The sequence below is a fragment of the Dromaius novaehollandiae genome, chromosome 1 (genome assembly GCF_036370855.1).
Source record: "Dromaius novaehollandiae isolate bDroNov1 chromosome 1, bDroNov1.hap1, whole genome shotgun sequence".
Lineage (NCBI taxonomy): Eukaryota > Metazoa > Chordata > Aves > Casuariiformes > Dromaiidae > Dromaius > Dromaius novaehollandiae.
Window position 1 is genome coordinate 163,634,773 of NC_088098.1, and position 14,822 is coordinate 163,649,594.

Sequence of the window (14,822 nt, forward strand, 5' to 3'; positions counted from 1 at the left end):
CAAAGGAAGGCCGGAGCAAATTCTTATAAGCCTTTTTTTAGGAAAGGGTGGAGGGGAGAGAGGCGGGAGCAGAGGATGGAGCCAGGGAAACGACAAGTTGTCTAACTCAGCTCTCACTCAGGTGCTTTACAATGTGAGTCCATACTCCTGGCCCTAAAAGCGAGGTGGCTTTCTAGAACATCCCGGACTTTGACTCGAGGAATTTGACTCGCCCTCTTTTGCTCTGGGGCTGAAGCCGGGCCCAGCGCTTTTGTTAGGAGTAATTTTCTCACCAGCAGAGCCGGAGTCCAAATTAGTCACCCCATCTTTGTTTAGATGCTACACTCCGTGTTTCTCCCCTATGACGCTGGAGAAGGACTTACTTGGGCTGTATAGGACAATCTTCCTGCAATTCTCCGATTTTACTTTTCTTTTTTTTCCCCAAACGTGGTCAGTAAATGCTGAACCCAAGTAGAGAAGACATTCATTTCAGTAGAGGCTGTTGATCTGCTTCGGGGTGGAGAAGAGCTTACCTATCCGGAAAGAAGGGTGCCTATTAACTGTTTATTAATGACTCTTAATAACCCGAATTGTCTCTATAGCGTACAGCTCGGGAGTAAGAACCATTAAATCTGTTCATGTTTTACGGGGAATCAGCCTGAACAGAAGTCAATTAGTACCACAGACAAAACCAAGCCCTTCTGAAGACAAGTGACACCGCATTTTCAACATATTTCGGTAGTTAATCGTGAGCGCCGATCCTGTTTCTTTGCATGCCCAAACATTTAAGCATTATAAAGCATAGGTGCTGGTCAGCTGGCTCATGTCAGGCAAAGCCCAGGAAACCCCGGAGCGAGAATTTCTCGTCTGCCCTTTCCACACCTGCCGAGGAAATCCCATGCAACAAGCCCAGGGATTAGGGTAAACTGCAGAGTTTGCCGGGGGTTGCACGTCCTCCTGCATCAAGCCTGTGCCCCGGGAGGTTTCTTCGGGGGGGCTCCGAGCCTGGGGCACGCCGCTGCCCCGCGCAGCACCGCCTTTCCCAGCGCGAGCCCTAAAACGAGGGAGAGGGTGAGGAAAACGCGGAGCCGGCCGCGGTGCCGAGCCTTCCCTCCTGCCTAGGGGCCCTCTGGGACCCCAAACCAGGCGACACCGTGCTCCCGCCTTCCTGCATAGCTCTTGCCCCGGGGATAGGTCTGTAGGTCCTAGCTCTGCCCCACCGAGGAAGGGTTTCCACCCGGCCGTGGAGCCGTCTGTGGTGCGCGCTCTCCTTGCGCTTCCCACGGAAGCCCGGGAGCTCTGGGCAGCAGGCTGAGATTTGCAGAGAGAGAAGATGGAAAAACTAAGAGTTTAAGGGTATTTAAGGCACACCTGTGGCCGAGAAAGGAGAGGTCCTGGGGTTCTGCTTCATGGTGGTTTGCTTACGTATTTCGCATGAGATACTTGTGGGATAAAATACAGACACATTCAACACGAAGAACTCCAGTAGAAACCTAAGGTCTGGTTGAAGTAGGTGATTTCAGGCTCTGGAGCTCGGCTTCAAAGAGGTGCCTAACTACAGCCGAAGGACAACTACAGGAGATGGACTTTAGACCCATCCTTTCCTTCTGTGCTTCCTTTGCAGACCCCACGTAGGCATCCAGCGTCCTCTGGTACAGTGCTTGGAGAGCGCAAACAGCAAGTCAGCCATGTGGACTCCATCTCCAGATTTGCCCCCTGACTTTCATGCACTGCTCAGCCCTTTCTTGAAAGCATGTCCCTGGGAGCTGGGCAATGGCATTTCATTAAAACCTGCTGTAATTGCCCAAGTCCAACTGGTCGCTGGGCTCTGGTCATTTCTTGACGAGCCTTTCTTGACATCGTTACTGTAATTAGTGAAGAATAAAGGTATGCTTGAAATTTGTTTTTATGTCCTGAATATTCTGCATACAGTATAAATAATATTTGCTCTTACTTCTCGTCAGCTAATTTTATCAATTAACAATGCAACATTCAAATAGTCCAGGAACCAGTACTGCTAGCCAATATTTACTGAAATATTTTGTGTAAAAAACACCCATTCATCGATATCCGCACACATCAGTTCTTCTATTAAAAATGTAATATTAACATTAGTATTTTACTGTATTCTGAAAATAATCTCAGCAATTTAAATAGAAAAAGTCCCGAACTTACAAGTAGTGAGAAAGCAATTGCATTAGGATTATACTGGTCACTGATAAAAGATACCGAGGGGAATCCAGATCACATTAAACAGAATGACATAGATAGCATGGATTTCACTGGGATCAGGCTTTTACTCAATATTTTCTTTTCGTTGTTGCTTTTCAATAAATTAATTAGTCTCTGGGCTCCAAATACTCTTCAGAGGGTCATAAATCCTCATGAAAACATGCTATCTCTTGAAATTGCACCTGGATCGTGTATATGAACATGTCTTAAATTCGTGTAAAAGTTCCTTTCTGTTTAGCAAAGTGAAAAGTTGAAGAGGATAGCGGATTACAGCAAAATTTAGTATTTAATTTACATCTCATAAATGTGCTTGAGAATGGTCTTTTTCTGACAGGAGCTAATGACAAACTTAGCTTCTGGATGACCGACTAGGACACATTACTCATCAAAACAATTGCTGAAGACACATTTACAGTTTCTCCTATTTACTTGCTCTAAAATTTTCAATAGCAATTTTTATTGAAAAAAAAAAAGTATATATATATACAGCCCAGGGCTTTCTCCCTCCAAATGAGCAGAATATTTCATCTCTAACTTGTGACCACGAAAAGATCACTTACCTTTGAAGGATTCAGGTACAAGGTTGAAAGCTTTAGGGAAAAAATACTTTTTATGAGGCATTGGTTTTATAGGTGTTGCTTTCATAGGAGAGATTAAGTTTTCATCAGCCTCCAGACTTCCGTTTAAAAGAAAACATTAATTCTTTCCTGTGCTATCTTTCTATAAAATGAGAGGAGGGGAGTTAATCGTCTACTAAAATATTTATTTATGATCAACTGAGGAGTAGTAACGAACCTCAGAGCAAGGTATTACTATACTTCTGACAAATACGCTGTCACTTGGGAACACACCACAAAGCTCTGATACAGCTGAACATCTAGTAGCAAACAAATACTGGCTGCAGTTGTGAGATGAGTTAATATCCCACCTCATTAAACACCCCCGCTTGGTTCCAGAAGATACTCCACCCAAGCTCCTTCCTTGACCATGTCACCTATGGTTGATCTCTAGAGTTTTTTCCATCCAATTCTTTCACTTTCTGGCCAACCATTATGGTCTGTGGATTATTCTCATCGTTCTCAAATTCTCAGCTGCTTTTGACACCTCCAGCTCTTCAGTGATTGGCACGCTCTTCAGTGTTCCTTTCTTTTTTGGCTTTTGTGAGGCCTTGCCTTTTCTTTTCTTTTCTTTCTTTCTTTTCTTTTTTTTTTTTTTTTTTTTTTTTTTTTTTTTTGATATCATCTTTGTGGCTCATTGATTCAGTTTTCCCTCCAAGCATTTCAAGCTTTTCTCGGGATACCAATTCTGCATGGGAGGAGCTTCCTATGAGGTCAGGTGTATAGTATCCTCCTCCTAATCTCTCCTTAAAGTTCACCTCTCCAATTGTGCCTGCAGAATACTCAACAAAAGCAAGGCAGCTGGTGGGCTGGATAGTTGCTTGTTCTGATATGCATGATGATGTTATCCTTTCCTCACCCTGTCTGCGTGTTGGATTATCTGTTGTCTTGCATCACACACTAGGATTGTTCACTCTCCTGTCCCAGGAATGTTTCTTAGCCTGCATGCACAGTAGAATTAGCTGAAGAGCACAGTTTTAACTTCTCGAGACTTAAGATACATACACACATATACATGCATACACAATTATTTTGTATATATCTATATACACATTTCATTTCAGTCAAAAATATTTTCCCACAGTCCATAAATTTTTAGAAAATGAAATTGCTTTTAAAATACCAATGTGTAATGCTTCCATATAAAATATATACCTTGGGTCTTGCAGTTGATGAGGTAATCGTCTTTCTTTCATGGGTCTTCTGCAATGCCAGTGTCACCAGGCATCTCTGGAAGCTCCCAGGATGGGTCTATGAGACATTTCCACCAACTAGCACTATTGATCTTGAGACATCACCCTAGAGCCCCTGGCTCTGAAGCCCAGCCTGCATAAGAGCCTGACTTCAGACAAGCTTCATGGGTTTTCTGGGCTCCCTGCAGCACGAACAGGTGATACTTGAGCTTGAGCTGTTTTAACCTCAATTAGAGGTGGGACAGCTAAGGCTTGAAGCTCTTATGTGACTGGAATCATATTGATGTCATATTTCCCCACCACCACCACCTCATATTTCCTTATATGCTTTCCTCACATTGTCTGGAACCAGTAATCCTGAAATCTTGGTCCTTCAGTGATTCACCTTGACTTCTGTTCAGAGGCTACAGGCCTCCAGCCCTGCAGCTGGAGTAAGTTAAGTAACTGTTGGTGTTCCTGACTCCAATGCAGATTCATCTATAGGATATCTCAGCCAACGGACCTTCAGACTTTAGGTACTCCACTCCAGAGCAGATCTACTAAGTGATTTGCCTCAGGCGCAAGAGCTCAGTGCTTTCAGGGTTTAATTCCAGGGAAGATCCATGAAAGATACCTTCTGGGATTTCATGCTTGGGACAAGTTTTCTCCAGGAATCCACATTAGCTCTGCAGGGCAAATTTCCCTCTTCTGTGCTTGCAGCATGTTCAGCACAAGTGGACCATAAAGGAAGTTTTGAGATGCAGTATTGCATCTCATAGTCCACAGACATGAAAGGCCCAGCCCCATAATCAAGGGTAACAGGTAACAGCTCCTTCACAATTTAAGTCAGATTTAGTTTGCATGGGTCCAAGCTATTCTGACCACGGACCTAAGTGCACTCTCAAGTCCAAGGTTGTTTGCCATCAAACCGTTTGAATATAAACCCTGGGATCAAGCATGGGATTTAAGCAAATTCTTGAAAACAATGAGACAGAAAGGTAAGGATAAGGACATGTGAGATTCTTTAGACGGACAAATGCACAGGTGGAACGGCTTCAGCTCTGATCTGAATGGGAGGCTATGTAGTCACACAGCTATGATTGTATCAGATAGTTTGGGAATACATACAGCATGGCTGGATGCTAGAGGGGATGGGGAGATAAAGCTCCCTTCAACCCTTTAAGAAATCCACACCCATATAAGCATATATTTCATCATTTTGGATTTTAATTTTACTTGCTCCCCATGGTTTATCACAATTTACACCTTGGTGGTTCTGCAGGATCTATCCACTTTATACCTGTGTATTTCTAACAAATACAAACTAAGACTGTCTCAATGCCGAATCTTACAGGAGCAGGCTCTTATTCTCATGCTGTTTCTCAGAGAAGCAACACTTCCGTGGAAGACAGGAACCTCCAAAGAAACACACATGCACTATATATGAATGTAGGACTTCTTATATGAGCATAAGTACATGCATATATGATTTTCATTATTTTGTTGGTTTAAATACCATTATCCAGCTATAAACTCTTCATTCAGACAGTATTTCTAGGATACATTTGAATACAACAATACAAAATAAAATACAAAACCATGTGCATTACCTAAATATCATATCTGAAGATTAAACTAATTGTGCCATTCTCACTCTTTTACTTTGTTTTTTTTTTGTTTTGGTTTTTTTGGGGTTTTTTTTTTGCTCCTATCCATTTATTTGCCATTGCTTCTATCCTGTTTATTTGCGCTGTTATTTTAGCTAGCAATCACAATCATCATTGTCATCAGCCTGACTGGGAAAGGTATAGGCAGGTGAGGTGTGACCCAAACGCACAGTGCTCTTCTCTGGACCCTCTGCTTGGTAGGTGACAATGTGCATGTGCTGTAGCTCTCCAGACAGCTTTATGGTAAGCAAGGTACCCTTGTATGGAGCTGTAGCTTATGGCTGGGAATGGGACTTATCTGGGGGAATAAAGTTCAAGTTCTGCCTAAAATTTTTTTTGGGTTGGGACACTCATAATCCCTGTGCCCAGCTCATAGGATGGATCTCGTGCTGAAGTCACTGTCAGCAGAGGCAGCAGATTGGGTCTTTCTCCTGTGCCCAGCCGTCCATCTTCATGATAAAAGGCTGCATTTTACTTCAGCCAGATTTGACTGAACTTGGCCAAAGAGATAAGCAGTTTTCAGAAGGGGACCACTGGAGAGCCCTGTATAAACACACTGTCTGGCAGGTAGCACAACCGTTACCGTATTAGGAAACCAGTCTAAAAATTACTCACTGTGCATGCCCATGGGATGAAAAATCTGCCAGGGATAGAAAAAGAAACTCTCTGGATATCAGTCCCTAAGAAAGGGTATGGTGATCCGGTAGTGCTTCAACATTTTTGCAATAGATTATTTTAAAGCTAAATCATGTTGACAGAATTAGGCTGGGGAGAAGCTACACCAGGAAATCTGTGGGGCTGTTTCCCTGGCAGGGTGGTGGACAGGGGCAGCATGAGGGCTGTACCTAACTGCCCACACCGCTGGAGTGCATCTGACCATGTCCCAAACCCTTCTTTTATTCACAAGTAGCTGCAGAGTTTGCCAAAAAAAGTTGCTGGGGAGGTACTGGTCTGCTGGGAAATAGGTTGTCCACGGCACAGCGTGGGCAGGGTCAGCCCCACAAGTTGAGGAAACAGTCCCACTGCTAGGGGACTCAGCCCACAGGCTGAGGACTCAGCCCCAAAGCTCAGGGACTCAATTCCAGAGGCTGGAAACTCAATCCTCCTACTCAGGAATTTAGTCCCATGGCTCAAGGACTCAGCCCCACAAGTCACGGACTCAGCCCCACTGCTCAGGGATTCAGTCCCATGGCTCGGGACCTCAGCCGCACTGTTTGGAGACTCAGCTTCCTGGTGTAGGGGTTCAGCCCCACAAGTCAGAGACTCAGCCCCATGGCTTGGGGGCTCAGGCCACCCCTCCCCAGTGACCTAGATGTCAGAGACGTGCGATGTGAGGTCTGTGCCCAGCTCAGCACTGGCTCTGACCTCGGCCTGGCGCATCTGTGGCTCAGAAGCCAACCAGGCAGGGAGGCGAATTAAGAGTTTATCAGCCAGCGGGTGATAGGTAACCTGGGCTTATGCTTAAACATGACGCCAGCTCCGTTTCTGAGCAAAATACCCCAAGGTATATTTCAATGTGGCTGGAAATGCGGTTTGAGAAGATGACCCTCAGCTTATGAGAGTCTCTCTGGACATGCGTGCCTTCAACTGGATTGTCCATTTTTTCTCTCTGCAGAATTAAGACATATATTTTTAAAAAGGGCTCCCTAATACAGCCCCCCCTCCCCTTAGTCTGCGTTACAGCATAGCTGGTGATGGGGAGGGCGATAAGGCCGTGCTGTGTGTGTCTGCTGTTGCCTTCATGTGTGGCTGCTGTTTTGACACGTCTGCGCTGGAGCAAGGGCTGCTGCAACCAGACCTACGAGGGAGGCACTTCCACGGGCAGAGATTTGCAGTGTAATGAACAGCCTTATCATCGCTGGTATCTTTACAACTGCTTAGATGACTTTTTAATTGTGGCTTAATGCATTTAATTATGACAACTCTTCCTCATTTTCAAGTAGGATGTATTAATATTACAGATCATTAACATTGCTAAATTACTGTAATGACACAGAGTCCTCAGTGTCCCAGTTAGACGGAAAAAAAGACCCACTTTTCTCATTTGGCTCTTTTGTTATTTGCCTTATAGGAAATTCATGCACGATCCTTGAGTCTTTAAAGCATGCAAGAGAGGCTGCTGCGGCTGCACCCTCCTTATTAAATTATTGATAGAGAAAATCCCCCATGTAAAACTTCTCCAGCCTGAGACGGCACAGGAGCTAATACTGTCTTTCTAATATCCACTTCATCAATATAAAAGTTAGAAAGCCTCGGCTCTTGAGCGGATCCCCCCTCCCCTCGTTAATAATTAGAGCAGACCGTATTTAACATCTGCAAAATAGTCATGCTTATAAGGAATGAGAAATGCGAGATGTTCCATTCTGTTTGCAATGGTTCGACCGTTTTAATCTCTTAACTTCAATATATGTCCTCTAGCAGGCTATACTTCTTGGATTTCATTTTTAGATCCTTAAGGCTGCATATATCTGTCAAACAGACATAATGAATTTAAAGTGCTAATGCCTAGAAGACCAGAAAAAACACTGAAATATATCCTCGGTTGATTAAATTACCACCTCTAGCTACTTTACCTCCTTATGTCCAAACAGATTTCCCTTTTTACTTACCAAGTACCGGATCTGGAAGATGTGGAAGATGTAATTTCATGGTTAAAAAAAAAAAAAGAGAGAGAGAGAGAGAGAGAGAGAGAGAGACATGCACGAGTCTTTAGACAAGCGCGTTTTTCTTTAAACATCTTTTCAGATATGTGCCTATACGACAGGACTTGCCACTGACTGGAGGTATTTTCAATTACACCCAACCTCCAGGGTAACCTCAGGGTGGGAGCAAGCGACTTTGGCGTACTGTGCTCCAAATCTAATTAGCGGGCAGATCTGGGGCATTAGCTCGAGACGCCTTTGCCGGGCAGCGCCGCGTCCGACGGCGGAGCCGCGCATCCGCGGGCGGCCGCCCCGGCACAGCGGCCCCGGCCCTCGGAGGGCGCCCGGGGGGGGGGCCGCGGAGCCCGGAGCGCGGCCCGGGGGGACCCGGCCCGGAGCCGCTAGGGAGCGGCGGGCACCGGGCGGAGCCGGCGCGGAGGGAAGGGGAGCAGATTTGTAGCGCTTTGAAATGACACGTTATAATCCCTCCAACAATCCTGTTCACTGTGAGCTATAGCGCTAGGAGTACAACACCGCGGAAAAAAAAGATACATTGTTGGATAAACAGCTTCTTATAGGTAAAAACTGAATGGCCCAAATAGATGAATAAGGCGACACAATGGGGGGGGGGGGGGATGGTAAAAGGAAATGAGTCAGTGGCAGTGGAAGAAAAAGGTAAAAGTGAACAGAGAAGAGAAAAGGAGAGAAAAGAAAAAATGTAAATGAGTGAGACAAAAAAGCAAACAGAAAAAGAAAAGAGAACAAGAGAGGGAAAGAAGTAATATTTTCCTTGATAAAAATGCACAAAAGGGAAGATGAACTTTGTTCTTTTTCTCTTTCTACTCTCCTCTCTCTTTCTGCTTTTCGCCTCGCAGCACGCCAGCCTAAGCTGAGAGCTGTAATGTCATTAAATTGCAAATGCTTTTTCATTTCCGACACACACTGTTTACTTATCTGGCAAAAACATATGTTGGAAGGAATCCGTTAAATTCTGCCCATTGCCTTGGGTAAAAGTGCAATGGAAACGGACCCACTGAGCTTCTTCTTTCTTCTTCTTTTAGCACTTCCCTTATCTACAAGACTGCTTCGCAGAAAACTGGCTAGTTCAATGAAAAATGAAGATACAGCAGGAGATTAGAGAAGAACACTGAGCAAAAAATTCCTGGAGAGAGGGTCACTCCATTGCAAATGATTTCACTCCTCTAGATCTGCATAAATTACTATTTTTAAGGCATCTCCAAAGTCTGTATATTTTTCTCACTCTGTCAAACATTTAATTTCACGCCCCGTGTTCTGAATATGCTAAAATGCATATCTCTGATGCACCTTTAAGCCAGAAAAACGAATGCAAAATTGAAGATAAAATGATGTGATTTGCACTACAAGCCTATTACTTGAGGTATTTACATATAGTTTACCTCTGCAGTTCTGAGAATGATTTATTAAAAAAAATCTGGATTAAGCTCATATAAATATGTATAAATCTTTGTTTAGAAAATAGATTTTGCAGCTGTTGTGTCAAAAAGTTCTTTAAGATTCTGTGAAGAATTTTCCTTTTAGCGTGCTTTAAAAAAGAGGGGAAAAGGACAGTATTTGACATCCTGCTTTGGCAGGAAAACACACACACACACACATACGTTCAGACATTCAGGATTTTTTTCTAAAGACTCATTTTATTTCACACTTTTCTTCCTAAAGTTCTCCAGCTCCATCCCTCTCATTTCGCTCGCCGGGACTCGACGCAAACTGCGCTCCGGATTTTCCCAAGCGTGTGAAATAGCGGGGCAGGTGTACTAAAGCAACTGCAGAGTGGGGAAAAACAAAACAGCGGCAACAAAAAAAGGGTGTTCACCCGGCATGGGCACAGCCTGCTGCAAGCGGCCACCTAAGGCTGGGCCGGCGCAGGTGAAGGGAGCCGCTCCCACCCTCCGCCACGTCCCGGGGGCGGTTCAGCTCCGGGCGCCGCACAAGGAGCGTCTCTCGCCGCTGATTTTGGAAACCGATCCCGTCTCTAACTGCCGCTCTCGGATCAGCAGCACGTCCCAACTTTGGCCTCCTCCTATTTCTCTTTTTCACCCCATCTCCGACGCGAAGCGAAGCGCCCTCTCCCCTCTCCTCCTGCCCCGGCGGCGCCTCCCAGCCCGCGCCCGCGCTGCCGCGCCGGGCACTGCCCATGCGGGGAGCGCGTCCCGGGCCAGGGCCCCTTCCTCCGCGGCTGCTTCAGTAGTTTTGCAACCGCAACGAGGAAGGGCCGCGAAGGGCTCTGGGGGGAGCGCGGAGCCCGCTCGCACCGAGGGGACGCGGCAGCAGCGCGCTGCGCCTCCGCGCCGCCCGCCCTCAGCGCCGCAACTTGCGCGTGTTTCCGAGCGGGGCGCACGGCCGCGGCGCCCCCCAGCGGCCTAACCAGGCCCCTGGCGGGGCTTCCTCGCTGATCGGCGGCGGCGGCGGCGGCGGCGGCCGGGCCCCCGCGGCCCCTCCGCGGCGCCCCGCGCAGCGCAGGTGCCTGAAAGCAGGCAGCCCTCGAGGTGCCCCCGGGAGGCTTCCTCGTCCTTCGCCGCTTTGCCCTCCCCACCGACGTTTCCACCCCCTGGAAAGCAAGTCCCACACCCCGGGAAATGCAACAGTTCCATGGGGGTATGGGGCCCAGGAAGTAATTCCCCCCCATATCCTATTTTTATCTCCAGAACACAAGAGAGAGATTTTCTGCTTTCCACTATCCCCAGCAAAGAAACATGCCCTCGCATGATGTGATAAAGTTGCCTACAACAGTGTGATCTATATATACATACTGCTGCACATTTTGGTCTTCTAACAGACCTGAGAGATAAAAAAAACCAAACAAACCCTGAAACTAACTATACATCATATAAGCTCAGTAGTAGAAAACTCCCCTTTCCGCCTTTGCAAGTGGTCACCTTATCTAGTAAGTGCACTGAAATTCCCCACTTGTATAAATATATCAGGCTGATCATACTTTCAGCTCCTCTCCTGCTGCTTTGTATTTTGTCTACGCATTTTTTAGACTTTTGTCTACCCAGAAGGAGTTGGGCTATTGACAGTGGACTGACACAGATTACTGCATCGGCGGCCTAGAGATCCGAGTCTGAGCTTGTCCCTTGTTCCCACTTAAGCAGGAAAGAGGGAAAAATCAAAAATATTCACTTCTTGAGGGGAAGCAGAATGATCCTCATGCACCAACGATGTTGGATACAAAGTCATGGTAACAGAGATGCACAAAGCCTATCACTTGACATTTAAGCAGGAGAAAAGTGAAGAAATGAGGAAAATGAAGATATTCTTGAGAAGAGCTTTATTTTGGAGCAACGCTTTTCTCAGAAACAGGTCTGCCAACAGTCAGGTACGTCGTAGCTGAAAGCAGTTACCCTGTGAGAGGCAACAACTAGCCAGCATATTCTGCTTTTTATATGCCAGGACTTTGGGCCTATACCATTATTACTACACCAAAACTAGTATTCTGAGAGTCTTTATCCCAATTACAATCAGCTGGAGAAGCTACAGTTTGTCAGGAGGGGAATGGAACTAAGTAAGGTTATTTGTAATTTGAAGTTGCTGTTGTTTCATTCTGATTCACAACCAAGGAAGCTGGCTTTGTACTGAAGGAACAGACACACATTATGACCCCTTGCACCGAAAGGATAGCTGCACACATGCCTACGGAAAAACTTTTAAGAACCAGAACTGCTCTAGAGAAAAGGACAGATGAGTGACCAGATAATGGTACTGAACACACATCTGCAAAAGTGCTGCACCTGTGTGAAACCTGAGAGCAGCAAATACAGCCTCAGGCACTCCAATGGGAAGAATGGGTGACTGACGGCCCAGTGGTCTCTTTCCCCCTACCACTTCACTAATGAAAATGGGGTGACAACAGATGACCCTGACTATTCTCAGCTGAAGGTATAGTATTATCCCACCCACTCATCACTTTGAGGATCAGCATTAACTTTTTCTAGAAGCTCTATCACTACCTGCTTGGTCTTCTAGTAGTCAGTAGAGGCTTCCTTCCCTTGGCATAAAGGCCAGAAATGAGCATCTACCAAGGAAGCGCTGGAGGCTTAACTGCATTGGGAATCAAGAAATAAAGACAAAGGCACAGAGCAATACAAATATCCACAGCTCTAGATCATGAAATACTTAATGGTATTTCTTGGTACTACCTATCTTTATCGCCTGCACAATATAGATGCTATAGAAATTTTATCCTTCCCAAGTTCATTCTTTCTGGCCCAGAATTATTTCCAAGCAATTTTTATCTCCTATGAAAAAGGAGCAATGCACTCTCATCACTGTGAATTTCTTGTGTTTTACAAACCAAACCCAGTCCTCTGCATTACTCTAATGCAGTATTACCTGAATGTATGCATTATAATCACCGACCCTACTGGATCCTACGTAGCTAGTGTAGTCTATCGCAGCAATACATATTTGAGCTCTGGGTAGCACTGCCATACGCATTATAGAAAACCTTCCATATGGTTTCTGAAAAGTGGTTACAGCACACGTGCACCAGGCACTTTTCAAAGTAAAACAGATCTGTTCATTTTTATTTTCAAAATACCAAAGCAGTAAAATCATGCAATTGAGTAATCACTTGCCAAATTTCCTTTTTAAATCTAATCTATTTTGAGTTACATCAGAGCCAAAATGCAAATTAAACTGGTAAGGTTCCAAGTTTTTTTTCCCCCCCTTTTAGAAAACACAATTTAAGGTACTCATAAGTAAGGAAATTTTAAAAACCATTTGTTTTGTATGCTGTAAACTTTGGGAAACAAGTTTCAGCCTGAAGTAAGTTTTCATAGGTAATAGGTTAAATAGAAGCCTTACGTAAATTTTGATCTCTTAACAACTCTAATGTTCATTTTATAAAATTTGATTTGAAAATAATTCCACTGTTCTAAAAAAGGTGCTAACACTCAGAAACTAAGCAAAAAGCATGTCCTATTACAATGTACACATACATTCCTTTAGATCCAACTACTACCTCAGGAAAAGGACAGATTCCTAAGATTGCTTACTTGCAGCCTTCCTCAGTCAACTTGTTTTGCAGCAGCATTAAAAAGCCTAAACTTAGTAGCCAGCTCAGACAACCTCTTCGGTATTTGATCACAGGGTGAGAAAGATCCTTACTACTCTGTCACATCCTCATGAAGACATACATCCCAGCAGATAAACAAAATGGTAGGTAAAAGTAGCCTTCAAGGATACTCGCTGCTGGAAACCACTGCTTTCTGGGTTGCAGTTGTTCAGATTCAGTCTCTCTCTACAGACAGGAAGACCTTGTGAAAAGCTGTGCGATCTTTTTGGTTGCCTTCTACCACAATGCTGCCATCTGTTGAAGAGACCGGCAACTACTGAAGTCATGGCTGATTTCACGTTGCTTGTTTTTTGTTCCCTCAAGATTATTCCTTCAAACTGGAATCTGCTCGTGACACCTCCTGGCCCCTTTTGGAAGGCTGCAAAGGCCTAACTGACCATGTTCATGTTAAAATACTTTAAAGAAGCACCACAAGTTTCTCTTTTTTGGAAAAAAAATCTGACGGTACTCATGAAAATTCACTTTTAAGATAAAGGACAGTCCGATTCTTAGCATGCAAAATCTAGTAGAAGACATATGATAGGCTGAGCTTTCTACCAGTTTAATTCCTTGACTCCATCTCACTGTAACTGCTAGGTGACAGCCAATGTCATGGGAAGCAATAGCAGCACACAGCCAAAGGACACAGGGACACTCTTTCTTTGGCAGCTAACAGTTAGACCAAATTAGCTACAATGTCAAACCACACCCTCAGGTCTCTGATGGCTAGAGACTAAAGGCATGGTAGAGAGGGCAAAGGAGAGACAGGAAAAGCGTGAAATCAAAACAGACCAAGGATAAAGAGAAAACGCATACTAGATGCAAAGTAGGGGCTGGACTGTGAGTGTTGATTGTGGGAACAGATGGGAGAGATACAGAGAGAAATGACACCCATAACACTCTAGATCATATGTGTGAGAAAGGAGCGGAAGGAAGGGAAGAGAGAGTGAGCGGTGGGAGGGATGGAATTCTATAAGACACGAAGATGATTTAGGGAAAAATGATTTAAGAAAAATTAGAATCAGGACATAGTATTCACTAGAAAAAACACTGTCTAGTTACACTAGTGTGGTTAGAAAAGAACGATTCTTTAAAAAAAGAACTGCTTAATACTTTCTCTTTTAATATTTTACATTTGCAAGGATCACCTGTTCTTTGCACACTGCACAGTCACAAAGTAAGAGTTAAAAGGTATGGCATACTGTCAATTTTAGCCAGCCCAATCAGTATTTATTATAATCTCTAAAACCCATCAACTAGCTGCATAACATTGTGCAGAATAAACTAGAACCAAATCAAAAAAAAACATTCTTCAAGTTCTGTAGGGGATCGACATGCAAACAAAAAGATTTTTGATACCTCCATGGCTTTCCATTGGCACAGAACCCAGAAAGAAATACTCATTAGATCTGACTATA

At 44.6% G+C, this 14,822-nt stretch overlaps 1 long non-coding RNA gene across 1 annotated transcript in view; it reads left to right on the forward strand.

Moving 5' to 3' along the window:
• The window catches only part of LOC112994842 (uncharacterized), an 11,058-nt gene extending 9,176 nt beyond the window's left edge, over positions 1 to 1,882 (forward strand). Inside the window, exon 2 of the long non-coding RNA XR_010387147.1 lies at positions 1,604 to 1,882. This is a non-coding gene — a long non-coding RNA (uncharacterized LOC112994842). The remainder of the gene's footprint in view (positions 1 to 1,603) is intronic.
• The last annotated feature ends 12,940 nt before the right edge of the window (positions 1,883 to 14,822 follow it).